At 47.2% G+C, this 25983-nt stretch overlaps 1 protein-coding gene across 1 annotated transcript in view; it reads left to right on the top strand.

Annotated features, from left to right (window-relative positions):
- ANKRD13A (ankyrin repeat domain 13A) overlaps nucleotides 1–25983 on the top strand; it is a 464307-nt gene that overhangs the window by 376909 nt on the left and 61415 nt on the right. The gene's annotated exons all lie outside the window — the stretch shown is intronic.

Below are 25983 nucleotides of genomic sequence, written 5' to 3' on the forward strand. Positions count from 1 at the left end.
GTAAGACTTAGTTTATGACTTGACATGAAAAGTAGTTCTCTCCCCCCCTCCCTTGTCTATCAAATATAATGAATCAATTAATGCAGAGTACATTAGCCTGCATTTCCCTGTATTGTTGCCAAATATTTTCCCAGATCCTAGAACGTCCACTACACTCATACACTTGTTTCTTGGCTAACATGCACCAGTCCATGTCTTCCTTCCAGCTATGTATACTTGGTGGGTCACTGTGTGTGAGTTCTATTTGTGGGATTAGTTTGGACCAGCACCAGGATACCTTCTAGGTCACAGCTGTGCTTTAAAAATATTGTTTCATCCAAACGTCTGCCTCCTGTGGGGAGGAGTCTTTTTTAGGTCTCACATAAACAGTGCATGCTCTCCTAGACATTTTGTTTACTGGTAGTGAGCTTGGAGCCCCCCCATTACTTACCAAAGGTGGGCTTCAAAGCCACTCTTGATTTCTTGCTTTCTGCTGGCCAGCTCTGCGTTCGGCACTACCCTGTCCTTGCATGTGACCCTCCTCTAGTACATGGCCCAAGTACTTGTGTCCTTACACTGCTTTCACTTTTGTGACCTATTTTTTTCTTCTTGTTGAGCTGCTCTACAGAGTGCATCTTTACTAGCTGGCTCGATCGTTTGCTTGTTGTGTAGTGTGCCGCTCGCTTAGAGGATTTTCTTTGTGCAAATATCGCCCTTCGCTATAGGAGTAGCTGCCAAGACTATCTACTGCCATTTGAGCCCAGAGTGAGGAAAGGACCATCTCCGTGGCCGCAGAGGAGGTGAGAGGCGCGGCCCCCGGGACTGTGAGGACCAGCATTCACCATCAACAGCTGGGTCCTCTTCCCGCGTGAGCCGCGCCCCCTCCCAGTGCCACGCCTCCAGCTGATTGCTTATTACCTCTCGCGGCCCCCGCTACGCGGGAGCCGCTCGCTTAGAGGATTTTCTTTGTGCAAATATAGCCCTTCGCTACAGGAGTAGCTGCCAAGACTATCTACTGCCATTTGAGCCCAGAGTGAGGAAAGGACCAACTCCGTGGCCGCAGAGGAGGTGAGAGGCGCGGCCCCCGGGACTGCGAGGACCAGCATTCACCATCAACAGCTGGGTCCTCTTCCTGCGTGAGCCGCTCCCCCTCCCAGTGCCACGCCTCCAGCTGATTGCTTATTACCTCTCGCGGCCCCCGCTACGCGGTGCCGCTCGCTTAGAGGATTTTCTTTGTGCAAATATCGCCCTTCGCTACAGGAGTAGCTGCCAAGACTATCTACTGCCATTTGAGCCCAGAGTGAGGAAAGGACCAACTCCGTGGCCGCAGAGGAGGTGAGAGGCGCGGCCCCCGGGACTGCGAGGACCAGCATTCACCATCAACAGCTGGGTCCTCTTCCCGCGTGAGCCGCGCCCCCTCCCAGTGCCACGCCTCCCCTCTTCCAAATCGAATTTAAGCAAGCCCAGTAACGCGCACCGCGGGACGCGCGCGGGTCGTAGCCCGGGGCGAAGCCCGGGCAAAGGGCGGGCCGTTTGAGGCCGTTCGAGAACGTGAGGAGACCGGACCGGGCCTTCCCTCTAACTTTTGCATAAACGGATCAAAACTGCACGTCCCACTTTAACTATTGTCCACCCACTCATCAAGACTCTGTGAAATCCTTCTATTGAAAATGAACACTAGGATAGTAAGTCTAAGAAGGTAAAAAAGGGTGGGATTGGCGAACAGCTGTTAGGGCCTATGGACGATTTTATCACCAAGGCAAACACTTTTATCGATCAAAGCATCAGCCTAATAGAGGGCAGAGTATCTACGGACCTCGCTATTGCGAGGCGATCCTCTATGGGTCCATTGGCTACAGCAAGATCCCCCGAGCCAGAGGGTACCTTAGTACAATCGTTGCAAGGCAACAATAGACTCAGTCTCCCGAATGTCGTAGACCTATCAGCCTCCCAACTTTCTCTATCACTCTCAAACTCCGATCTAGAAAAAACACCTGAAATTCTACGCGACCATACACCAGAGGAAGTAAGACAAGCAAGAGGGAGGAGGGAGGGGGCTGTTAAGAAAAGAAAGGACAAGGAAAAAGTAGATAAAATTACAGTCATTGACCCGGCTGACTTAACTGATCCAACAGTAACTTCAAACCTGGTAGGTCCTACCTTCAAAACGGTTGATATTACTGACCATCAGGTACTGGTACATCATTCCTCACTTAATAATATTCCAAGCACCATCGTCTCAGGTTCACCTGTTCTACTACCTCACAGTAATGAGCCTGATACCCCGGAGCTGGTAAACAAAATAACCTCATTACTACACTCTTTTTTTCTACCCCTTGAAACCAGATTAACCAACATCGAGAACCAAATGACAAAAATTTCAAAATCCATACAATCCAGGCCAACACAAGAACCTCAAAAAAAGGGAATAGATAATCCGGCTGCACCCGTCCCACAAAAGAGAAAAACAACTTTAGCCTGCCCACTACCCAAACAACAATTAGTACTAAAAGCCCCCACAGTGGCGAAATCCCCTCCGAAAGCTATAATACCAACCCCTCAGAGCAATATAGTCTCAAAAACCCCTGTAAAAAAAACAACAATTCTAAAAACGCCAGTCCCTAAAACGCCAGCCCCCACAATTTCTGCTAAAAAACAAACAAACCCTATAGTGAACATAGGAACCACGAGAGGAGCTCATGAGGGCAGACCCTATACGAATCTGCCACCTGAAGCATCACCATTCGTGGTTGTGATGACCGGGGTACCAGAACTAACGGGGGAGACTATAGAGCCCAATTGGTCCTTAAAAAATAAGGTCCAATACTGGTTAAACACAAATCGACCTTCCCCACCCAACTGGTCAAGTAGGATAGTAACGGTATCCAGGACCCCATGGGTGGGACATACCAAAAAAGTAATACAGGGAGACTGCATTGTGATCACGTTTGAGGATCCAAGAGTAGTCGAGCATATTTGCTCCTGGGAACAACACAATACAAGTGGTGGGATCGACACAAAGAGTCTTTCCTTCTTCTACCCTAAGAAACATCACAACAGCCACTTTAATGAATTCGACAATATATGGCGCAAAGCAGTCCCACAGCCCTCGGAATTTACCATCCCTAGACCAAAAATGGCCCGTGACAAAATGATCATGAGAGCCCTTGGTGGCCAGTAGAGCCTAATTATCAGCAACATGAGGGTCCATGGCAGATTGTGGGACCTCGTAACAGAGGAAGAGAATGGGAGCAATGGGGTGCACCACGGCAGCGACCATATAGACCTATCTATAGAGAAGTGCCACACTGGGAAAATTGGTCGAGTATACCGACCATGAATCGGTTCAGTGGCCTAGAAATGGTCGATTGACCATCACCCGAAACTCCAACTCATGAACAACTTATCTCATCCCCAGATCTTGCACGGAGGACGACCGCAGTTCAAGAGAAAAAGACACAACCCCTGTCTATTATTTTCTGGAACATCGCGGGTCTCCGCCCCAAAATAGAGCACGGCTCAGCTGCCCATTTTCTTGAAGAAGGCAAGATAATATGCCTACAAGAAACATGGGCTACGAAAGAGCTGCATATTGTGGGTTATCAAACATTTTTTTCCCCAGCCCTCCCAAGCAGTGCGGGCAGGCCTAAGGGGGGTTTGGTTACATATATAGCGAATACAATTTCAAGCCTGAAGTTATTAAAAACAGAATCCACCCCAAATTTCCAATCGTTTTCCCTCTCAGTAGGAAAAGAAGCCATCATTATTTAAATAAACTTTTACAATAACCTAGAGGACGACCATTTCATTAACACCCTTTCGATAATTCAGGAAAAAATTGTCAAATATAGACAACTGTACAAAAAAAAGGGCACTGTCCATCTATTATGGGGAGGGGACTTTAATCTGCACCCCTGCCCACGCTTGAGCAATCAGAATTGCGGGTTAGTGGACGAGCATGATAACCCTCTCGTGCACTTTCACCATGAAGGAACAGGGGAAGCAATGAACAACCTTCTCACAGACCTTGAATTATCAATAGTAAATAAGAAAAACCCCGCTAACAACACATTTGAACCAACATACCTAGGGAGGGGGCACGAGACCACCGTTGACTACATTCTTTCGACGGATGGGCTGAGACATCTAACTAGGGACTTCACACTTTTGACGAACACTCTAAGCGATCATTCTGCGCTTAGATTGGATTTAGACCTCCTAAATCAATTAACGCATACAACAATAATCGCACACACTCTATCCCAAAATCGGCTCGAATTGGGCAGAATAAATGGATTCACGATAAAATGGGAAAAGATAGATCCCACCCAACTAACCAACAACTAAATAAAGACAACATATCCCAATATAATAAAATGTCTAGACCTGGAAACAGATGATAGCACTATTCTCAAAAATTTTAAGATCATCTTGGACAAAATAAAAGTAGTGTTGACTGGAAAAAATAATCAAAATAACAGAAATCCACCAGGCTGGTTTAATCACGATTGTACTGTCTTGCAAAACAAGTTAAAATAGGCTCTTAGACAACCGAAAAGAGATCAACAACAGATCCAGTATCTTAGGCTCCAATACAAAAAGGTCAGGAAACCGAGGAAACAAGAGCTGAAACAGGCCCTATGGGACGACCTACACAAAAGCACACTTACAAGAAACAGCGAGTCCTTCTGGCGAATAGTAAAAACCCCCTTTCTATCCGATTCCAACAGACCCTAGATCGACGTGGCCATAGAAGAGGAAACCTGGGTAAACCATTTTTCCAACATTTTTAAACTAACATCCCCAACAGAAGAAATGTATCATTCCCTTCCTCCCGTCGATTTTCGAATCGGCCTACAATTTGATATACTCGACGTAGTCCAGGCACTAAACTTAAGTAAAGGGGGAAAAGCGCCAGGACCAGATGGGGTGCCCGCAGATCTTTTTAAACATCTCCCGGATCTCTGGGCCCCCATACTGACAAGAGTATGCATCGCAGCAGCGAAACTGGGATTGATGGAGTCTTGATCCAACTCCATCATGGTGCCTATTTTTAAAAAGGGGGACCGCCAAGATGTCAAATGCTACCGTCCCATTTCTTTATTAGATTCTCTGGGAAAAATAGTTGGTAGAATAGTCCTGGAACAACTCCAGCAATGGGCAGACGAAAGAAAGATCCTATCAGACCTACAATTTGGGTTCAGGGAAGGTTTTGGAACCGTAGAACAGGCCCTCAATCTAAGCATACTCGTGTCCAAGTACATTCACGCAAAGCAGGGGACAATGTACATGGTATACGTGGACTTGTCCTCTGCTTTCGATTGCGTATCCCACGCGAAGCTATGGACCCTTTTGAGAAGTATGGGGGTGGATCCCCCACTCCTGGACTTTTTAAGAGAACTATATGCGGAAGCTTCTGCGAGAGTGCGCTACGGGACAAAGGGAGAGCTCACCGCGTCATTCAGAGTAGAGCGAGGAGTCAGGCAGGGGTGCGTCCTTGCCCCCTTCCTCTTCTCCCTGTACACTAACGGACTAGAGGAGAAGATGTTGAGGGGGGGGCAGGACCTGCCAAGACTAAGACAACGCCCGATTCCCGCACTACTCTATGCGGATGACGCTGTCATCCTGGCCCGCACACCAATAGAACTCCAGAAATCCCTGAACAAATATGCTGAATTTATGAGCACTTTAGATCTGCACTTAAATGTCAAAAAAACTTTCGTTATGGTCGCTGGTGGAGGGCGAAAACGTACAAAGAACATCCACCTGAACGAACAAAAACTAGATAGGACTCCCCAGTACCCTTATCTGGGCATAATGATTGACGAAAGATTAAATTGGAAAGCAGCCATTGAGTCCAGGAGACATCTTCTTAAGCGAGCTATCGTTGCCTTGATGAACTTCTCACAAAGACTCGGAAGGAGACCACCAGTTGAGCTGCTAAAAATCTATGCTGCAAAATGCCAAGCCATTGCTCTATACGGGGCCGGTGTATGGGGACACGCTGATGTTGGCCCTCTCCAAATAGTTGAGAACTCCTTCATGAGATTTCTTCTATCTGTCCCAAAGTGTTCTTCCATCTACGCATGTCATGCGGAACTGGGAATCCCCTACATAGAAGATCTGATAAAAGTTCAGCCATTGTTACTCTGGAGACGCATTTGGTTATCGGACAAGAACATGCTGACTAAAAATATCCTAGAGGACTCAATGGCACTGGATCGTGCGCACAAAATAGCCTGGCTCACCTATGTCAGGCATTTCTTCACGGATTTGGGTCTAGAAAGATACTATCTCACTCCAGCAACCCTAACTGAGATAACTAAGAAAGAGCTGAAGCAGAAAGCCATGAACCATCTAGAGACTCTTAGAATTACTCTGCTTTCAACTAAACAATCTGTACAACATGCAAATATGGTACAGCTCACTCCACAAATTCAGCCCTATCTCACACTGGAAATCAGCACATACGATAAGATGCTCCTGACTAGATTCAGACTCAACTTTTTCCATAGACAAGTGGCTTTTCCAAAAAAGAATACTTGGGATCCAAACTTGTCTCATTGCCCATGTGATGATACCTCTTCACAGACGTGTATGCACACGATACTGTTTTGCAAATATTTTCATCCCCATAGAAAAATCTGGCTATTCCCATTGCTAAAGTCCTGGGGTCTCAGACAATGTCGTCCGGCTATGCTATCCCTACAGATGCTAGATTCTGAGCGCACCTGTTATCATGTACTAAACTTTATACAATGCATTATCAGGCATAGGAATAATCTCTAATACTGAATGAATGTATTTCTTTTCTTCTTTTAAACTCTGAAATCTTGCTAATGTACTGTACTACAATTTTTACTGTTGCTTTTATGGTTTTACAATGATAAAAAAACCGAATAAAGAATTTATATATATTGTTGTGTTAGGCTGTCCAGCTTGACTCAGTCACTCTCCTGACCATTCCTTGTTTACTGTATCCTCCCCAGTACTTGCTATCTGCAAACAGGTCTAATTTGCTGGTCATTCAAATGTCAGGCTTTGTATTCCGAGCGAGGTTGGTGTGTACTTTTCTCATGCTGACTTCAAAGTGAGAGAATTTATGTGACAATACATCTTGCTGAGTACCCATGGGAGAGGACGTTATATTTTTTAGCACACAACAAAAATTAACTTTGCTGATATTTCAGAATACATCAGAATGAGAACAGTTTTTGTAATTCTGAAGTGTGGCGGAAGCAAATATTTTTTTACTATTCATGCCACATGTGCCTTTTACCTCAAGTGATGGGCAGCTCACATGTGAGATTTGAGATTGATTTTGTTTCCACTGTGCATGCTTGATGCTGACTGTTTACTGCTTGGTTAATGGTTTCTGTGTCTTCCGGCGATACAAACCCTGTTTACTTGAGGGTAAGAATAATCAGGTTATATAATCCGGTCTGAAGAAGAACAATCTGACAAAATGTGTGTAAAACATTTAGATCGAAGTTCATGGTTTCTACTTTCTCTTGTGCCCATTAGGAAATGGTAATTTCGATTTTGTTGTCTACATTGTTCGCATAACAGAAAACTATTTAAAAACAATTCAATTATGCTTTTGAGTGACTCAAAACCAGTGAAATCAACAAGCTTAATTTAATTGACAGATAAAAGCAGACTTCAGAACGTGTTCTAAGACAGCATCCAGGAAATAATAAAATATGACAAAACTTTAAAGGTTTTTTTAGGGCTTTCACAAGTGCACCCAAAACGAAAGCATGCATGGTCACCTGAGACGCATTGATTTTTCCAAACTCATCAAGCTGAACCCACAAATTGGGACACATGTTGGAACTTGTTTTTACATTAAGCTCAGACCTGCATACATGATGAAAGCTTCACTTACTTCTTATGTCAACATAAACCAAGAATCAAATTGTAGGTGTCTGGTCGGTTGGTGGAAGGTCATGCGTTTGTTGATGTATACTGGTCTTCATTCTGCAGAGCTTTGCATGCGTGGGTCAGCATCTTGAACTAGCATCTCTTCTGGCTCTGGAGACAGTGTTGTTTCTTGAGGTGAAGGGTGATGTGGGTCCATATGCAAAATAAACAGTTAATGAACGGAGTGCTGGACAATGAAAACATTCTCCCCAGTCACAAGGATCCGGGTTGAATCCATCATTCTTTTCCGCACCTCACCAGTTTGGACCGAGCCATATGCAAATCAGCCTTGACCCTGTTCCTTATGGGAACACTCCTGCCCGAATTGCCAAGCCAGGTCCTCCCTAGACCGGAAACAGGCATCCTGGGACCTGTTTCAGGGCATCACCCTTCATCAGCCAGGCTAGCTTGAATCTAGTGGCGTAGTGAGCACGGGTCTGTCCAGGGAGGACAAGTATGAGTCTAGCTGCTGAGTTTTGTATTGTCTATAGTCCCTTCAGGAGGCGTGCTGTGATTCCTACATAGTGTTTTCCCGTAGTCCCCCTGCTTGTGATGAGGGCCTGCATGACAATCCTTCTGGTGTTGACTGTCAGCCAACTGAAGGTCTTGCAGAGCATGCATAGATAGCTTGCTGTCCTAGATGATGCCGAGATTGCAGGCGTGTTCTGTCAGGCGAATGATGGGCCAGGTTCAGCAGGCCACCAAGGTCGTTCCATAGAGAGGTGTTGGTCCCAAGGATGAGGACTTCCATCTTGTCCGTGTTGAGCTTGAGACAGTTCTCCTCCATCCAGTCGGCGACGTTCATCATACATCTGTGTAAGTTGACTCTGGTGGTGGAGGTCTCGTCTGCCAGCGAGAGGATGAATTTTGTGTCATCTGCATAGGAGATGATGTTGAATCAGTGCAATCTGACAGTGTTGGCCAGGGGGTTCATGTACATGTTGAAGAGAATGGAGCTGAGGGATGATCCTTTGGAGAAGCTGCAGATGATCTTCCTTTGTTCTGAGCTGAATGGTGGGAGACGGATTCTCTGGGTTCTTCTGGTGAGGTATGAGGCGATCCATTTGAGGGTGTCTCCATGTGGTGTAGTATGTTGATCAAGATGTGATGAGAGAAGGTGTCAAAGACGGCTGACAGATCTAGGAGCATGAGGACTGCCATTTCACCACAGTCCAGGAGGGCCCTGATGTTGGTGTCTACGATCAGTGTAATCTCAGTGCTGTGGTTGGCTCTGATTCTGGATTGAGAGGAGTCCAGGAGGTTGTTGTGCTCCAGGTGTTCAGTGTGTTGCTGGTTGATTGCCATCAATATTTTGCTTCCGAATTCATACCAGGGATTGGGTTTTTCTTTCTTCTCTGCTAGAAGCAGACTAGTGCGTGGCTCGAACACTCTGCCATTCTCCCATCTATCTAAGCAGTACCTGGGTTCAGACCCTAGCAAGGCGGTCAGTCACAGCTGCACTGCTACTACATTACCTTCATGGTTAATTATCTTCTCAGTGGCACAAGCTTTGGCTGTACATCTCTAGTTTTATTGTTCGCCAGCTTGACTAACAATTTCATATCATTTGACCACTGTAAAACATGTGTAAGGGGATAGAGGGGTTTTTAATGCGTGGGCTTCAGAATTTCTTTACCCTTTAAAATCTACCAAAAGTTAATTAACTTTTAACATTAACGGTCCCTTCTGTCCTCTTCGGCTCTTCTTTTGAGTAGGGCAGACGGGTATAAAGGGGCAGCATTCTTACAGGAAGAAGGGTTCAATTAAACAGGCATCTCAACCCAGGCTTGTTGGAGTTTAATCCAGTACCTTACGTTGTATACTTATCCATGGACGTCTCTATTCATGGACTAATTAAATAATGACAAATTATTCCTTCCTGCTTTAAGTTGGAGCATACTTAACGTTTGAGTTTGAATCACAGCCGTTGCACTTCATGGATTCATGTAATCTTTGGCACATCACTTCACCCCTGCCCCTTTATTCCGACTATAACATTTATGGCTCCTTTCGGTTGCATTCTGCCAGAAATATGATTTCACTCATATTTTTTGCTCTGTGGGCATTCAGTTAATTTCTTTAAAATGTAGGTGTTGGAAATGGCCCTTCTTATGGGGTTTTCCATAAAACTTTTTTCTTTTTTTCCTCCTGGTTTTTGTCAACTCTCTTTTCCGGAACTTAGGACTCTATGCACTTTCCCACTTTACTGCAGCGGGAAAGTGCGCACGACCTTCCTGCACATGTCAGGATAGGGTGCTTACTTGAAGTGTCATACCTGTGAGTGCCCTGTGAAAAGGTACACCACATATCCAGGGTGGGTGCGGCACTGGCTGTTAAGGGGACGCCGCACTGACTGTGCCACCCACTTGTATAGCCTGTCAAAAATGTCTCATACTCAGGATGGCTGGTCTCACTCCGGAGTCACCCCTGAGGCAACCATTCACTACCACCAAACGAGGGTAGATGAGTGGCCGGGTAGGTACATCAGCGTGTGCACTGGCTGGGAAGCGATTAACTCCTTTGAGGGTTTTCCCTACCTAGGGTGTAGGCTCTCCGCATGGGACAGTTTCCAGGGGTGGCCCGATACCGTGTTACGGTCTCAGGGCCTGGGGCACTTTCCCCCTGGAAGTGCAGTGGAAAGTGTGCATTCCTTTCCTACACATGTTAGGAAGGGGCGCTCACCTGAAGTTTCTATAACATTTGTCTGGTCTGCCATGGCCAGCCAGTGGATGGACGCTCACACCTACTATGAGTTAAGACCTGTGTGAGGCCTGCCATTGCAGGCGGCTGTGAGCACCCGCACAAATGATGCTCCTAAATACATGTCAACCCTGCCATTGCAGGATGGTGTTTGCTTGGAATCCATGGTGCTCTTGAAGACATGTCCAGCCTGCCATTGCAGGCTGGTATGCGCTTTGCACTGATGATGCTCCTAAATACGAGCCCAGCCTGCCGTTGCAGGCTGGTGCTGGCCCTTGCACCGATGGTGCTCTTGAGTACGTGTTCAGCCTGCCATTGCAAGCTGGTGTGTGCTTTGCTCCGATGGTGCCACTAAAGATGTTTCCAGCCTGCCATTGCAGACTGATGCACACAATTGCGTGTTTATTCAGACTGGTCTGTTTAAGTCACTAGCCATCCTCAGGGGAAATTTCACCTCCACCCGAGTACCCCGATGGTACTTCTGAAAGGATGAAGCGAGTGAAAGGTGAAAGGCAGGGCTGATACACATGTGTGTCCCCTGCCCAGGAATTGATGAATAGCCATACATGTTTTCACTGCCTATGAGGCTATCCTGGAGAAATGGTTAAAATCACTTTAGGCTGCAATAGTGGATTGCAGTGAAGCAGCCTCATGATGTTTCATATTGGATTTGCAGTGACAACCCCTTGCCAGTGGTAAAGATGGTTTTGGCGTAATTTGTGCAAAACTGCCACTACTTAAAAGTGGAAATTTCTGTGCTCTAAACTCTTTGTGTGCCTTGGTACTTGGCTCCAGTCCACACTGGAGGTTGTTTGAGCACATCAGGGCATTCCCAGCAACGGTTACAAAACAATGGGCTTTCACTTGTAACGACAGACATCTGCCATTTGCAGGCCTGGCTCCAGAGATTGTAGGAGGAGGTTTTGACACTTGGCCTCTGGAGCCCGATCGTGGCCCCACTAAAAGTTAAGATCTCAATTCCAAGGCCTCATGGCAGACCAGACTGAATTTAGGGAAGGCATCTGTGGTTTAAAGGGAGATCATTTGAACCGCCCCCAACTTGAAAGGCACACACCAGTATAACTACTGGTGCCATACTTCAGCACATAATGAGATACGTTTATGGGGATGTAGGACCGGAGAATCTGGACTACATAGTGCACATTGACTGAGGACTCTGTTGTGCAGGTGGAGGATTACTGCCATTGAAAGGGATTGCATGCCCTTCCAGAATAGTGGCTGGCATCCTGAAGTGTTATCTCCAATGGCTTGTCAAGCTTGCTCCCTGTTCTCTCAAAGGTGTCAGGGACATGAAAGATCTCATAAGAGGGATACACACCTGCTGCCTGTGTCACCTGAAGCGCGGTGCCCTCTCAAGTGCCCACATCGTCTGCTGATTTTCAACTGGTAGCGCGGCGTGGAACTAAGAACTGTGCTTAATACCAGATTGCCTTGTGCAGAGCCCGGAGTCTAGCCCGCATCTAAGGCATGTGACCCCTTCTTCATGGAACTAAGAACTGTGCTTAATACCAGATGGCCTAGTGCAGAGCCCGGAGTCTGGCCAGCATCTAAGGCAGGTGACCCCTTCTTCATGGGGGACCTTGGGACGCATAAGCATCTTGTGGGTGGTGAGTAGATCACTGGTTGCAGGACCCAAGTGGCCTCCTCGTCAATCGTGCCGCATCTCTTTCTCGTGCAAAGCGCCAACTGCATTCTCATTTTTGTGGTGTCCGTTTCACAGGTTTCAACCCTCGGAGGTGGGGGCATAACCGTAGTATTGCCTCATTCTACCTCGTGAAGCATTGCTGAACTCGCACCAGTGTGTGTGACCAGAGCTGTTTGGTGCGACCAATATAGACGCGCACCAGACGTTTGGCCTCATTTCCAAAGAGGCATGGATGTAGAAAGTGAGCCCATACTAGTATCAATGCCCGGACGGCTAGCGCAAGTCGCCTCTTAGTTCCCATTCTGAATAGTTACCAAAATAAAGAGACGGGCGCTGGGAGCAGGAATCACAAGAACAGGATTTATTACTCATGAGGAGAGCCTGTCATTTCGGACACGAAACACAGTGTCTTTCGGGAGGTGCTCTAACAAGTGAGCTGAGACACCGTCTTTTATACCTTACAAAACACTTAGCATTACAATCACGACATTGTGAAACAAGGAAAAGACATCCCCATAATCCTCGTGTCAATCCTACCCCACATATGTTCACAATAGGGACCCTTGACCTGCTGATAAGAGGGGAGGGTAATCACGCAGCTGAGTGTTCCGCCAATTTGTAGGATGTGTGCGCCTGATCGTAGCCTAGGGGGTGGGGTGGCCAGGATCAATAGTGGGTCCTTTGAAGAGGAGTGACTCTATACAATAAGCAGTAAACAGTATCTCCTGGCTTAGGCGATGACCTCAGACATGTGTGGACAGTCAATCGCGGAGGGAGGGTTTACTAACAGAGGGGTTATTCACGAAAGGAAGGGAGGTGTTGGTCAGGCGCGGCTGTGACTCCCAAGGACAGGGTCTTGCAGAAGAAGAAGGTTTATGACTTGCCCGTGTGAGGGAGAAGGGGAAGGGGGAGCCAGGGTGTGCACAGGGACAGAGTCGCACAGAGAGAGAGAGGTCTTATGACCCGTACATGAGAGAGCGGGGGCAGTCAGGTGCAGCTGGGGAGGGCTATGTCAGCCGAGGCGAAGGATGCTTCTTCAAGAGGAAATGGGGGGTTTGCGTGGGTCAAGCAGGAGGGTTGCCTTTCAGGGCAGGGTCGCGCAGAGGGAGAGGGTTTCATAGTCTATGCATGTGAGAGAGGGGGGGGTTCAGATACACGCAGAAGGGAAGCCGGTGATTCTAATGAGCGGGCAAAAGGCCAGGGTGCCTAGAATGGCTGTCATGTACATATGGGTACGGGCCTTTCCTGGCAGAGTGATGCGGTCAATATTTTACGGTATTCATGGTGCTTCCAGGGAGAGGAGTGGGAAAAGGGAAATGAACGTCGCTTATGTACATCAATTTTTCTTATTTTCCACAGTCGCCCCTTTTTACATAACAGAGTTCATTTTTGTAATTGATGGGGGTACATATAAACAGGCGCGGTTGAAGAATTAGCATTTGTCAATACTAACATTTGGCATATAATCATGGACAGTTGATGTGATGGGCAGAATGCAGCACATAGGAAATTGCATTTGTCGAGTTCCTAACATTCAAACGCACTACATAGCATTAATGTTTCTGACTTAAAAATGTGACTAATGAACATTTTGACCAAGTAGTTGAGGGCGGAATTCAATTCAATACACAAGATCTCTTCGTCACAGTGTCTTTTTAGCAGTGAGCCATCACTGGTAGGCCCTAGTCCGTATCCTTCAGTTGGCGCTGTTGAGCACCGGCGGTGGAGCTATAGGTCCAGCTCGTATTTAACCTTCCGCGTTGCAAGGTGCGGTCTGTCCTCTGCTGTTAGACCACAGTCCTGTTCCCTAACCAATCCTTTTAGTGGCGCCTTATGCTCGGCACCTATATTTCCGTGGCAACACCCTATTCCCACCTGAATGCTGTTCTTCCCTTTGGCGTGAAGTCACATGGAAAGGAGGGTGTGTGGTTCAAATAGTCGATAGGAGAGAGGGCGGAGTGGGGTCAGAGTTCCTGGGACACACCATAGGGAGCAAAGGATAACAAGCAGGCAGGCCTATCAATCGGGCCCAAAGAAGGGGGACGGAGACTCCAGGCACACGTGGGTTAGCAGACGGAGGGCTTCAGGGCAGCCCGTCAAGTTTCATTTTCCACGTTTGGAATTGCTGTCTCGTCCCGTATCTTGTTGCTCTGCAGCTCCACCTTTGGTCGAGGTCACATGTGTCTCAAGATCTGCAGCCAGGCTGTACGTCACGTCCGACCCTTCTCCTCCGGTGATCGTAAATCTTTGAATAGGTACAAAACAAGTTTTTAGAGAACTGGCAGAAGAAGACATTTATGCACGTAAATTCCTCCCTCAACCCTACGCACTTAGGTGCCATGCTCATCGGTCACAGTCAGAAGTTGGGTACCAAGCAGTGCATATGTCGGCATTCCTACTGAGTTCATGCCAAGTTTATTCATCGTCTATTTATAACACAAACAGAGAGGAATAAGACTCCCATCAACTGCGCATTTCATTCAAATTCAACATTTCGGAACCTCCAGTGGAGACTTGCCTTTCAAACCCGAGCCTTTAACAGTCTAACATTTCCCTTCAAGGCTGGCTAACCTTTTCAAACAGGGCGGGGGCGCTATCATCGAGAGTCAGGGAAAAACAGGTTTTTCTCGAGGGACGACAGTTACTCATGGTCATCATGTTTATATCCGGGACAGCAGCTGGGGTCTATCAAATGGGGCGGGGATGCTTCGGGCGTTCGCGCTTGGGTGCAAAGGGGGTGGGGCAATCTGGGCATTGGGGGTCAATCTAGACGTTGGCGTTCGTCTCTGATGAACTAAAAAATAAGGTGCCATTGACATACAGTTCCCCTATAAAAGGCCAGATTGGGGGACCTTAGTCGTCTTACCTGTCCTTTCCTTCTCAGCCAATTCGAGTTCATTCATTTTGCAGAAAGGAGAGGTAGTAATATGGCGAGATACGATCATTTTAGTTTCGGTCAATTTCGCTGAACACCTTCGCGTTCAATAAGTATCCAATCAGACTGGTGCCGGCGGGGCACAATTTTATCATAAAAAGGAAGAGGAAATAGGGAGACTCTCATAGAGAGTGAGAGTCGTCCGCAATCTAAACGAGCCATTCGGTACACGTATGACATGTAGAGAGAGAGAGAGAGAGAGAGAGATAGAGAGAGAGAGAGAGAGAGAGAGAGATAGGTAAGGGGGGGAGAGAGAGAGAGAGAGAGACGTGTACGAAAATAGGTCATTTAGTGCGCTCACAACACAGAACAGCAGGGGGTCAGGTAACGGAGAGACGCAAACAGAGGGAGGACATAAATCCCTACAGTACACACACACAAACTCAGACGAAGGAAGACAGTACATGTATTACATATATAAGACATTCACAACAAAACAGAAAACAATTATTGGCCAACAAGATCTTTTTTTACATCCTGCGTATCTTTACTATCCTATTTACCTACGTGCTTAGCTCTTTTTACCTTTCCCTCCTTTTCCCTCTTGCTTGTTATTTCTGCGAGCGTTCTCAATTGCCAATACTTACACCTCGGTCAGCTGATCAGAAATTAACCTGGTCGGGCTATTTACCCATGGTTGGATCTTAAACCATTTTTCAGTTTCTTCCTTTGGTGGGAAGTTCTCTAGGCTGAGGCAACGGCAGGTATTGATCGGGAGAACAGTCGGACTGCTTGGTTATATCTATAAGAGTGTGAGAAGGAGGCGGTACATTTTGAACATCAGCAACGTTTCTAACTTCCCAGACGGGTGGTGCCTTGGTAACCCTTACCCCATCACTTTTCTTTGTCCTTTCCCTATCTAGTCAAACGTCTAGTTACATTATCTAACGTGCTATTTCGAGTCAATTTTCGTCATACGGTACCCGTCAAGTTTTTATGTCAGTCCATCCTCCCAGTCGCTACATTCTAAGGAGGAACAGTCATGTCTAAGTCTTCGTCTTTAAAAAAACTCATCAACATAAGGACTATGCTCATATTCCCTTCTTCCCTTTTCGTCGGTTGTTCGATCATCGCTCTTCCATACTTCAGCCGACGTTCCGACGCGACCTGCAGAAGGGAGGAGAAAGAAGGGGGTGGGGGCAGCATTCAAACCACATCAGCATGCAGTAGTCCGAAAATGTTTTTACCTACCACATACTCGACCTATCTCCACGTAGTGCATTTCTCTACCATCTCGGCGTTTAAGCCCAGAGGGACCAGTAGTGTCAGATAGATAATCATTGACGATCTGCGTATCTACATGAGTCACTTGGTCTCGACCCCTTTAGGTTGCGTGCAAGGATGGCGGTCAGGTGGCATTTCTGTGGTGTCGTTTAAGGGCATCTAAAACACTTTTCCGGCTGCCTGCGACACATAATGTAGCTGCTAAATATCGGGCCCTTTTTAACCTTCAGCCTTAATCATACTCATTCTTTGCTCACAGTAGTAATACATTCAAAACTCATTAATGCAACCGCTACAATTATACTTTCTTTTTCAATATACCTTTAATAAAAAGTGTTGGTGTACAAATACGGGCCTACAACCCAGTGGACCGGCCACGGAGCAGACTGGAACTGTACATAAGAGGAACGAAGTTGGCGGCCGTTCATTGCATAAAGTGCAGCAGTGCAATAAAATCATATCGAATTTTCCTACAGGGCAAGCATGATGCATGTCAAGAATTCAGTTTTTCAATTAATTCATTAATTCATTATCCAAATGCTCACTCAGTGCCTACATTACACCAATTCATTTCTCCCAATCATAATTAGTACCCACCCTAAATCAGTTCATTGTCCAAACACATGATCAATATCTGTCTTACATTGCTTTCTTCTCTAAACACATAATCACTATCCATCTTATCGTTTTCATTGTTCAAAAAGTGCACACATATTTCGGAGCATCAAGATTTCGAGCAATCCGGGTGAACAGGGAGTTTGAACGTTTCGTTTCGTGTATCGGCGCCATTTTGGGCGAGGTCAGGCAGGTTCCAGTATAGTCAGAATGTCTCCAATGACTCGTGGTTGGACCAGAACCTCTTTTGGCAGTTCAAAAAGTTTTCGTAATGGGGTGACAGATCATCAGTCAAAAAGTGGGGAGGGAGGCAACAATCTTTTCCTACCGGGTCATTCTGGTGGTCCACCGGAACTGAACAAATCTGTATCTTTGCAGGATTTTTGTCATTTCCAAACTGAGGCTGGCGCCGGCAGGAGTGCGCCGACGTCTCGTGGCTCCATCGGAGGACGGGCGGGGGGCGCCTCGTGGAGAGGTCGGCCCCCCGGGCTCTTTTAGAATCTTCAAGGTCATGGAGTACAGGGCGTGTGCCCATCCCGGGCAAGAAAACCCGCTTTTTGATATGGACCCCTTCTTCAAGCAGGAGTGTTGGGGTGTCGCTGGAAGCCTCCACCTGGAGGGAGGTGGGGGAGGCTCGTTCGCGCCGCCTCCCCCTTCCAGCGACCCCGCTCCGTTCCTCGGCTCCACCGCTTTGGTACAGCCATGCCAGGCAATGAAGATGGGGGGGGGGGGGTCGGTGGCTGAGGCAAGACATCCCCCCCCCCTTGACATGTGGCGGGACTACCTGAAACTCTCAGGCGTTTGACATGTGGCGGGGCTACCTGCAATTATCCCGGGCCGAGTGCAGTTGCAGCCATTATTGCGCAAAGAAGCGCCGCCGTCCTCACCTTGGCTTCGGCCTTCGATGAGAGCCGGATCAGGCGGGAGAGGGGGGGGGGGTCGGTGGCTGAGGCAAGACAGCCCCCCCCCGTGGCCTGCAGGGCAGCAGAAGAGGGGAGAAGGAGAGGTCATTACGATTTTTGGGCCGTCCGCCCCACAGCCTCCCCTTCCGACTGCGGCCAGGCGAGCCCTGCATGCATCGAGGCCTCGCCTTCCGGATGGGCGTAACCGCGGACCTGTTGCACTTCGGGAGCTTCCGGAATGGGGGTAGGTACTCATTGATTTATATCTATATCATGTGACCGTTATTTGGGCGTGGTGGGCAATGAGGCAGACATGTTTGGAGCAGGAGTAGGCAGCGGAACCTAGCTACCTCGTGGCTGTCTTGCTGTCAAATTTTTCGCCATTTTATATTTCTTATTACGGACTGTTTCTAATGTTTCTTATTTTTAGTGAAGTCGAAAGCTCATCAGGGAGTTACTGACTTAGCCCGATTTCTTTTTATTTTTTTTCTCCTTCTTTTCCTTAGCGTGTTTCGAGCTAAAGTTTCTGTTAACAGGGTACGGTGATCACTTCATATTTTTATGTGTCCTTTTCATTAGGGGTACTCCAGGACGGACCAGACGAGTTACCTCCAATAAATGGTCCGGGGTGGAACTAGATTATCGATCAAAGGGGAACATATATTCCTTCATTAGGGTATCATCCTGGACAGACCAAATGATGTACCTCCAATTACCAGGGTAGCCTTCTGGACGGACCAGATGGCCTACCTCCAATAAATGGCCAATGAGTGGGGAGCATATGTCCTCCATAAGGGTAGCCTCCTGGGCGGACCTGGTGAGCTACCCCCCAAATAAATAGTCAATCAGTGGGGAGTGGGTAGGACTGACGAATCATAAAGGGGCATAACCTACCCTTTACTACTTGCAAAGACTAGACAGAATATTTCTATTCCACGTTGTTTGCAAATAGGAAATACCTCAAACAAACAATTCCTGGAACAACAATGTCCAGTCAATCAATCAATCAGTGGGGGGAAAAACAGGCATGACGGATTACAACGGGGACAAACGTCTGCATTACCTGCCCTTCGCTATCTGTAAAGGAAGACAGAATATTTCTATTCGTCTCTGTTTGTAGACAGGGAAGATCTCAAAGAGCAACAATCGATTATTAATCGATTTCAAACAATCAGTGGGGAGAAAGGTAGGCCTGACGAAATCATAAAGGGGCATAACCTACCCTTCTCTATCTGCAAAGAGGGACGAACGTTCCTATTCACCGCTGTTTGCAAACAGAGAATGTCTCGTTCTCGAGAAGAGAACCAATATTTCAAGTAGCATCCAAAGCTAAATGAACCAATAACAACAATATCAGTATTCAAATACCGATTCCAATACAATCAATCAATCAATCAGGTGGATAAAACCACCCTACCAATCAGGCGTAAAAACACCCTACTTAATCTTACCCGGACCGGACCATGCGGATAGTTCTTCGTCTTCCCCTTCCAGCGCCCGATCGTTCTCTTATTCTATGCAGCATTCCTGTGGGATTCCAGTCAGGACAGTAGGTCACTCGAGAGAGGTCCGTTCAGAATCGGTGAAGTTCATTCAATCGGCAGCCGGACGAAGGCCCTCTCAAGGCAGGTATACTCCGATCATTTAGATATTCACCTCATCGTCTGGATCTCTCTTACTGGACCTCATGTCACTGATGGACCCCGCGTTGGGACACCAATTGTAGAAAGTGAGCCCATACTAGTATCGATGCCCGGACGGCTGGCGCAAGTAGCCTCTTAGTTCCCATTCTGAATAGTTACCAAAATAAAGAGACGGGCGCTGGGAGCAGGAATCACAAGAACAGGATTTATTACTCATGAGGAGAGCCTGTCATTTCGGACACGAAACACAGTGTCTTTCGGGAGGTGCTCTAACAAGTGAGCTGAGACACCGTCTTTTATACCTTACAAAACACTTAGCATTACAATCACGACATTGTGAAACAAGGAAAAGACATCCCCATAATCCTCGTGTCAATCCTACCCCACATATGTTCACAATAGGGACCCTTGACCTGCTGATAAGAGGGGAGGGTAATCACGCAGCTGAGTGTTCCGCCAATTAGTAGGATGTGTGCGCCTGATCGTAGCCTAGGGGGTGGGGTGGCCAGGATCAATAGTGGGTCCTTTGAAGAGGAGTGACTCTATACAATAAGCAGTAAACAGTATCTCCTGGCTTAGGCGATGACCTCAGACATGTGTGGACAGTCAATCGCGGAGGGAGGGTTTACTAACAGAGGGGTTATTCACAAAAGGAAGGGAGGTGTTGGTCAGGCGCGGCCGTGACTCCCAAGGACAGGGTCTTGCAGAAGAAGAAGGTTTATGACTTGCCCGTGTGAGGGAGAAGGGGAAGGGGGAGCCAGGGTGTGCACAGGGACAGAGTCGCACCTAGAGAGAGAGGTCTTATGACCCGTACATGAGAGAGCGGGGGCAGTCAGGTGCAGCTGGGGAGGGCTATGTCAGCCGAGGCGAAGAATGCTTCTTCAAGAGGAAATGGGGGTTTTGCGTGGGTCAAGCAGGAGGGTTGCCTTTCAGGGCAGGGTCTCGCAGAGGGAGAGGGTTTCATAGTCTATGCATGTGAGAGGGGGGGGGGGGTTCAGATACACGCAGAAGGGAAGCCGGTGATTCTAATGAGCGGGCAAAAGGCCAGGGTGCCTAGAATGGCTGTCCTGTACATATGGGTACGGGCCTTTCCTGGCAGAGTGATGCGGTCAATATTTTATGGTATTTATGGTGCTTGCAGGGAGAGGAGTGGGAAAAGGGAAATGAACGTCGCTTATGTACATCAATTTTTCTTATTTTCCACATGGATTTGGCAACTGTTTGTTGGGTGTGTGACCACAGCTCGCTGGTGTGGCCAAAATCGACGTGCCCCTGACGTTGTGCCTCGTTTCAAGGAGGTTCGGATTTTGCAACAGTTTATTGTGTGTGACCAGAATGGCCTGGTGACACCTGTATCATCTTCCTCCAGATGCTGTGCCCAGATTGCCTAGGTGCAACTCTGATCAATGTGTGCCTGACGGGGTGCCTCCTTCTTCCATTGTTTCATCCTCCATTCATCCACTGCACTACCCCCATGTGCTTTGCTGATCTGGGCTGGTGCCGGAAGGCCCTTGGGGACCCCTTTGGTGTGACAGTCTATTGCCCTCGCCTTGCGTTTTTTCCGCATCCTGTGGGTAAACTTCTTGAGTGGATGCCAAACCCCTTTTCCCGACTGCATCCTAATTGGCCTTGCTCTCTACCCACACCTGTTTCCTGAGACCCTATCTAAGAGTGACTTCAGCCGCCATGCAGCCTAGTGGCCGGGGGAAGGAAAGGTTTTCTCTCATCTGTGGGTGTAGGATAGTCGGGGTGAGTTGGAGTGCAAAGGGAGGCTTGGGGTCACAAGGCCCGCTCTGTGTAACTAGTTGACCGGCTGTTTATCAGTTGCATTGCATTAGGGGGCTGAGTACATATGTGCCCGAGTGCTTCTGTAAGGACTTGTCTGATAACTGTCACACCGGATAACGGTGCCGAGTGAGTGAGTGAGGAAATGAGTGTGTGGGAGTGACAGTTGGGAATCGCCCCTAATTCACAACACTGGACAGCAGTTTGCATCATATGTTTATTTCTTGCCAGAATAGTATTACATGTGGCATTTGTTTTACCCCCGCAGCCTAGGACTGCTGTGCTGTTAAAAAGTGTTACAATGGTTATATGTACATATTTCTGCTATTGTTTTGACCCGGGATGCACTCTCTCTGTGTATTTATTTATGAGAGCTAACTGCTAGGGTGAGCCTAGGATGAACAAAGTGTTGCACCGCATAAGGGTGCGGGGGAGGGGGGGTTAGAATAGGCTCTTCTCCGTGGTTGGGCTTAGTACTGCTAGTAATATTTCCAGGTGTGATTTATGCCCAGCAATACATGATGTTCATGTTGTGTTGATTATTATGTATGTTGAATACAAACTTTATTCATATACATTGTGTGTGAAGTCTCTATTATGACTCTCAAGGTGTTTTTCATGGGTGAGTGCTGTGCCAGTACTTTACACATTGCCTTTTTGGTTAACCTGACTGCTCAGTGCCAAGCTACCCAAGGTTGAGTGCAGGTTATACAGGGTATGTATTCACCCTGCGTGACGGAAGTGGTAGGTTCTGCCTTGCTGTGGTACTGCCTCAGCCAACCAGAAAGTGTCAGTTCCAACATTAGAGTTTAGTATTTCCTATGTGGGTGTCTTTTGGGGTAACTGATCACCCCAGGAGAACTATCGGTAAGTGGTGAGGTACACATTGACATGACTTTTAAAATGCTTATGTATAACCACATAAGCGAGACCAGCTTGTCGAGCTGTTGCAAACTAGAAGGGCAATTTGCAATCTACATTCAATGGGAACACGTTCATTTTTGTTTTAGGCTGCCAAAGGTAATGTTTAAGCTTGATATTTGTTTAGACTGTTGTAGACTTTCTCTTAGTTTTCAGTACATTTAAGATAATCAGTATGCTGTGTTTAATCACATAGTTTGCTTTTCGTACCTGCAAAGCAGCTAAATTGGCTTTTCCGGGTCGGTGATGTTCAGTGTTGCATGCATGATGTAGAATTCATTTCATGTTCATCGAGTCTTTCTGTTGATATTAACATTCCGCTTTCTGTTGTGTTTTGATGCACACACATGTGCACGCAGTTCGCAATGCCGAGCGCCAATACACTTCTGAGGCGTAGGAAGCTCAAAGAAGGGCGAGATCCTGGAATGTAGGGTTTGGTCTGGTTCAAAGGGAAGATGGTTGCGAGGGAGGGTGACAACACAAGCCGGGGGAGGGGGGGTTATGAGTGGTTTAGACCGATGGCTTTAGAAACAAATACGTGGCATCTTCACATCTACTCACAGTACCCATAGTGGAAATTAAGCTACGTCATAGACTGGCCCCTCTCCTTGCCCGCAGTGCTGTGACTTAAAAGGGAAAAATTGCTTATCCTGTAGTTTTTGAGCAGAATGCATTATCCCCAAGAGAGTCTGGTGGCTGCATAGCTTATGCCGGAAACTGGCCATTGTCAGGTGGAAATTCGGATGGGTCTGCCCAGCCCTTCATCCTTCCGAGGTTACTAAAACAAGGCATTGCGTTCCTTGAAGAAAATGTTTGTAATCTAGACTTCAATGCTGTAAAGTGCAAGCCTGGTCTATTTTATTCTTAACAAATACACAGTCATAGAATCATTGTAGGAACGATATTTCAGCAGTGGCGTGTGCTTCTGCCGCTTTAAGGATAGCCTAGCTTCACTATCCCTGGGCGTAGTAGCACTACGCGTAGATACGCGAAGTGCACTTCGCGCTACGCGAACTGCGTAGTGCACTGTGCAAATTGCTGTGTGCACTGATTGGGGGACACTTACCAGGAGCGGAGGGGGAGGCGAGGAAACCCTCCATTGTAGCCGCCACCGCCAGGAGTCACAATCTGCTGAGGATAGCGCCGCCCCCCGGCACTACATCACCCGGCTGCCCCAGTGGCGGCGCTGCTTTACCACGCTACGAGAGCGCCAGGAGGCGCCTTTAAACTGCGCTCTGCCCCGCGTCGCGGGACGCCGAGCGAAGCCCGGGCAAAGGGCGGGCCCTCTGTGGCCCGAGGAGGACGGGACGGGCCACCCCCCTTGGCATCTCAACAAGAGGAGGTAAAGAGGCTTGGACTTTACATTTATGCTTACTTACGGACCTCCCCAATGGTTTTTAGTGTGTGAACTTCGATATTACCAGATCCTGCTGCAGTTTTTGGTGCTCACTGTTTTTAATCTAGTCACATTATGATTCGTAAGGGGGCTACCAAAAATGCCATCCCCCAGAGGGATTCGATGAGCGGGACACTCGATCATTACCTAAATAGGACAACATTGCCCATACCCCGTGAAACAGAGAGACTAGAACGATCCCCGTCCACAGATAGTACACCTAACAAGCGATCTCCCTTATAGGTAGCCGACATAGCACAAAACCTATTTCTGCTGGAGGAATTAAACAGTTTATGTAAAACAAAGTATGCTTTGCTGGAACCAAGAATCAAGCAAACTGGCGCCCTTAACTGTCCCCAGACTAGTACACCATTCCACCAAAATGATAGTCTGTTAGGGACCCCCCCACTCATTATCTGCAAAAGCTATCACCCTAAACATAGCGCTCCCTCAGGATCCCCCGGCTAAAAGAAAGCAAAATGGGGTTACATATCAGGGAAGCCAGGCAAAACAACTAAAATGGTGCTCAAGCCCCCTTTTGGCCATCACCACCTCCCCCCCAGCCCCAGAGGTCGCCGGGAATTCAAATTCTTCTGCACCTTCTATCGATGTTACCCTTTTGGTCCAGATCGAACACCTGCTCAAATCTATAATATCTCCGGTGATAAAAAAATTAACATTCTAGGGGATAGGCTTACGGGATTAGAGGAAACGATCAAGACCAATTCGTTACTCATAAAAAGCATTGCAAAATCTAACCAACCCCAGTCTCTCGCTACTACAGAAGTGCCTAGATCATCTGCACAAAGTACTAAGGTCCAAATCCAACCAGTAGCCTCACTCACGCCAGTTCTAAATACTCCTAGAGTATCCACTAACTCTTCATTAGTACAGTGTACTTCCGCCAGAGTAGGATGGAGCAAAGAACCAACATTCCATAAGGGGACAGTTCCTAACCATGGCAATATGCCAAGATTATTTAATCACATTCACCTACCACCGGAGGCCGCTCCATTTGTGTGCGTTCTATCGGGAGTGCCAGCACTCACAAGTGGAAAAGTCGAAAGGCATCAGGACCTAATAAACAAAGTTACTTTTTGGCTAACAAAAAACAGACCCCTGCCCCCCCACCATAGATGGAAGAATCATGAGTGTTAGAAGGGTGGGCTGGCTAGGATCCCTCCCAAAAGATATCGCCGGTGACCTGGTTCTAGTAAAATTCAGGAACAAACACGTTGTCCCATATCTTCATACTTGGCAGCCCCAAAAAGGAGATGGCCCTCTATCCACCTGGGATCTACATGACTTTTACCCTACTACGTCATACCTTTTCTCATTAAGACAAAGCGCTAGGTTCAACCACCCGATGGGCAGAAGTGTCCGCGCATTCAGTGGCTGAAATATCTCCACTTTTAACCGTTTTGAACCATTGTATAACAGCTATCCTTGACTTACATATGGAAAGTTTTTAATAGATTCACCTTGCTTGTTATTAATTGCTATAATTAAGAGACAACTAGCTGTAACAGTATTATCTCCAATGCTAATCCTATAAAATGAATGTAATTAGATAGGAATTTGCATCCAAAGGATGGGCTCAAATTTTAACTTGTAGATATTTTGTGTTATTGCAATGTATGTTTTATGATTGTTATGCTTTTATGATTTGAAAATTTAAATCGAATAAAGCTGTTACTGACTACCACTGATTGCTCAGTGCCGGATGCTTGTCCGCACTGTGCAATCAGTGCAAACCGCATCTTGCACAGTGCAAGGGGTCGTTTTCTGCCGCTCGAGTAGATTTCTACTCGAGTGGCAGCTTTCTCTATGCAGACTGGTAGTTTCTCATCTCAAGCGGTCGCGAGCATACGCGACCACACGCAATGAGAAACCTGTCCTCATTGCGTTGAGAAGCTCGCCGGGAGGTTTATTTTCCACGCTCACGATCGGCAACTTGATGTTGCTGATTGCGAACGATGAAAAAGTCTCGGTGGGATGTCATTTTGCGCGGTCGCCATTTTGACGTTGAGGACCGCGAGCAAGCAAAAAATGACCGCTACGCTAGGCATTTGCACTGTGCTACGTGCAATTTGCGTAGTGCGAAGAAGCGCAAACTTCGCAAACTATGTGAGCATAGCGTAGTACTTCGGCCAGGGTTAAGCTTCACACGATCTTTCCATCACTTGCTTTACAACTCGGGGGGGGGCGTTGGGGGGTCATTTAAGTGTGTTTCTTGCTGCTAATTCCTTAAAGGTACTTAAACTACTAGGAACTCTTACTTTCTGAGAGTAAGG

Source organism: Lissotriton vulgaris, chromosome 11 (assembly GCF_964263255.1).
Source record: "Lissotriton vulgaris chromosome 11, aLisVul1.2, whole genome shotgun sequence".
Taxonomy (NCBI): Eukaryota; Metazoa; Chordata; class Amphibia; order Caudata; family Salamandridae; genus Lissotriton; species Lissotriton vulgaris.